The following is a 3612-nucleotide window of genomic DNA, read 5'->3' as shown; positions in this document are numbered from 1 at the left end:
GGCTGTCGGAGCAAGAGTCGAAAGCGAACTCCAGGAAGTAAAGAGAAGAGAGACGCGCCCCATACTGGCTATCAGAGGAGTCATCAAAGAAGAGGCATAGGATGGGTGGTCACGCATGGCAGACAAACTGCATGAGTAACGTCTGAGGAGAAAGTCACGGCGGTAAGACAGTGGTAGATCGGCAGCTTCTGCATACAGACTCGCAACCGGCGTAATGTAAAAGGCGCCAGTAGCGAAACGAATGCCACTATGGTGGTTAGTATTCAGACGGACGGACGGACGTGCAGATGCGCAAAAGAAACACCCATAGTCTAGTTTCGAACGGAGGTACCACTGAGGACACGTAGGACACTGAGGGACCGCATAAGGCGGGCTGCGAGGGAAGACACGTAGGAAGACCAAGAAAGTTTCGAATAGAGCATGAGTCCCACGAATCTCGTAGTTTCAGTGAACGGTAGAGCAATAGGCCCAAATTTAAAAACGGTGGAAAAAACTAATTGCCAACGGCCTTGCCGCAGTGGTAGCACCGGTTCCCGTCAGATCACCGAAGTTAAGCGCTGTCGGGCTGGGCTAGCACTTGGATGGGTGACCATTCGGTCTGCCAGGCGCTGTTTGCAAACGGGGTGCACTCAGCCCTTGTGAGGCCAATTGAGGAGCTAATTGATTGAGAGGTAGCGTCTCCGGTCTCGGAAACTGACATACGGTCGGGAGGGCGGTGTGCTGACCACATGCTCCTCCATATCCGTATATAGTGACGCCTATGGTCTGCGGATGATACGGCGGCCGGTCGGTACCGTTGTGCCTTCATGGCCTGTTCGGGAGGAGTTTAGTTTTTGTTTAGTTTTTAGGAAGAAACCAATCGCGCCGCCAGAAATTATATTTATCCCTTGTGAACAGTATTGCTTTGCAAAAAAGTAATTTCTTAATGTAAAAGGATAGTTCTATTTTGTTCATTCATCCCTTACATCCAGTCACTGCACACATATTACACACCGTACACATATTACCTCCCAACAGCACTCCTGTTTCAATGGCCGACCAAATGCTGTTTTTAATTGGTGCTTCTTTAGCGTGCGTCCGATTTTTCCCAGTAGTGCGCCAGTGTACGGTATAAAGGCAGGGCTGCCTCTTCTTCCGTGACTTACGCCATATCCACAGATTTTACTGTTGTGTCAGTGCGAGAGTGCGCCTAATCTGCCGGTCTGAGTACCCGTAATACTATTTTGGGGTGTTCTAGCTCCTGGGGAAGACTCCCTACGTATGAGATGGTGCACACCCTGTGTTCATGTGTTTTTAGTACCCCAATCCACTGTTAAGGGTGGTGACAGCTGTGTGTATGCAAATACAGGTCACTGTACGTTTTCTTGTGATGCACATTGTGGTCCAGAGTGCCACCACCTCTTCTCTTGACGTGGCGACCAGGAAATATAACCTTCCTTCTGCTTCGGTTTCCAAAGAGCATTTAGTGTTGGGATGTAAAGGGTCCAAATGTGAAAGGAAATCAATCGATCCCTTCCATAGGACCTGGCGACGAAAGTGTCATCCCCATAACGGAAACAATACGTTTTTTTCCATTTGGATGACGGCAATTCTTCCTCCTTGAAGTACTGGATATAAAAATTTGCTATGTGAGACAGGTCTGCCCATTGCAACTCTTTCCGTTCGTTCACAGTATTCTCCATTGAACAGAAAATACGTAGAAGTTACGACATGTCTGAGAAGTTCAGTGGTTTTCTCGTAAAATTTCCGACCAGTAAGCTCTACTGACCTCGTAGAGACACACTTGCGAATAAGGACGACAGAACTTACTAGGACATTTCAGTGTTTTACCCTGAAATTGTCGAGGCGTTTTACAAAATCTACAGAATTTGGAAATGATGAGAGCGTTTACCTACATACAGGCTTAGTATTTCCGTCAAATATTTCGTCAGCGGATGCATAGGTGCCCTAATGTTACCGACAATGCGGCCTACTAAAGTTAGGGAGTCTTACCGGTAAAGGTCCCTAAGGTGAAAGGTTTTTTGGCGACCCCCTCTGGTAAATTCGTGTCATTGAGAAGAGTCCTGATCTTAATCTCCACCTTCTACTTGGAGTCGGCGTTGATCTTCCTGCAAGAGACGTCATCTCAGAGTCTCTGCATCTTCTCACAGTAATCATTCTGGGAAAGAACAACAGTAGCGTTGCTTTTGTCAGCAGTTTAAGACAATCAGGGGACTCTCTCAGGTCCCGAATAGCAGCACACTCTCTGCTGGCAACGAGTTCAACTGTACTGGCGTTGTCCGCGAGAAGAGTAAACTTAAGGGTGTGGGGAAAGGTTAAGTCCCTACTCCAGAACTGAAACTGCGTCGTCACTCAGCTCCATGCCACTCAGTTTTATTACCGTCTTCCACGGGGCTTCCGATGATGGTTCGTCAGAGAAACGTGAGCATTTAGATATTTGACATCCTGTGGCCTTCCTCTGGGCGAAACTGGCTATCACCGAGGCAGCAGCATCAGTCCAGTAGCAAGTACAAAAATTAAAATGATAGTCCAGTTCAAAATGTAACTAAATAGATCCTCGGAAATGTACTAAAAGCTCCGGCAGATAATGTGCTCCCTTTCGCGTACCAAAGCACCACTGGCCCGCTTCTTACTTCTCCTGACTGCTGCAGAATCAATATAATGCGTGAGAGCTGGTTTCTCAGGGTTTGGCAGGATAAGGTTACGATTGTGGACGGGGCCGTAATCAGTTACTCTCGGTTGCACAACAAATACTTAAACTTTATTTAAAGAAATGAAAATTTTAATACAATCTCAAGAAAAACGCAATGGACTGTATGACGGCTGAAGGCCTTATCACAGAAAAAATTACAAATTTTTGGGGACGAAGACCACCAACAATAACCTCAAACAACAAACGGCTGAAGACCTAAACTGGAAGTCAGAATAAAAATTCTAAGTAGCACCTATTAAGATAAATACCTGGTCTTAAAAAAAACTGTAAAGCGGCTGAAGGCATTATGAATAAAAGAAGGAAAATTATTACTCGGCTGAGGCCACAAACAATTTCAGATAACAAACGGCCTGAGACGCGCTGCTAAAGCCGCAGGACAGGACAGGTAGTTTAAGTTGTTGAAAGGGGCCAAAATATGCGGCTGTCAGTTACACTCGAACATACAACCTTTTATTTGATCAGACATTACAAGAGTCAAGGAAAAATTAAAAAGAAACACAGCTTTAGTTTTGAAACTTAATTAGCAGCTGAATGCGCCGTACAATCTCATGCCTTAAGGGTCAGACCACTTTAATTTAAAAACGGCTGAAAGCCAATAACTTAAAGTTCAACCAAAATCAGAAATTGAAAAGGCAAAGCCTTATCTTAAAACAGTTCCTTATTTAAGCTGTAGGCCCAAAGAATCTGACACCTTAAGAGCAAACAACTTAAATTGAAAATCGGCTAAAGGCCCAACATTTAAGACTCAATAACAATAATTTTAAAAATGCCAAAGGCTTTACCTAAACCAGTTCTTAAATTAGGCTGAAGGTCCAAACAATCTGACTCCTTAAGAGCAAAACAACATTAATCTAAAAATCGGCTAGAAACCGTACAACTACAAACAACAAGAACAAAGA

General features: G+C 44.7%; 1 pseudogene; it reads left to right on the top strand.

The window, feature by feature from the left end:
* The first annotated feature begins 499 nt into the window (after positions 1 to 499).
* LOC126282656 (5S ribosomal RNA) lies at positions 500 to 617 on the top strand (annotated as a pseudogene).
* The last annotated feature ends 2995 nt before the right edge of the window (positions 618 to 3612 follow it).

This window comes from Schistocerca gregaria, chromosome 7 (assembly GCF_023897955.1).
Source record: "Schistocerca gregaria isolate iqSchGreg1 chromosome 7, iqSchGreg1.2, whole genome shotgun sequence".
In the NCBI taxonomy this organism is placed as follows: Eukaryota; Metazoa; Arthropoda; class Insecta; order Orthoptera; family Acrididae; genus Schistocerca; species Schistocerca gregaria.
The sequence above is the reverse complement of the archived record's forward strand: the minus strand, read 5'-3'. Positions and strand labels throughout refer to the sequence as shown.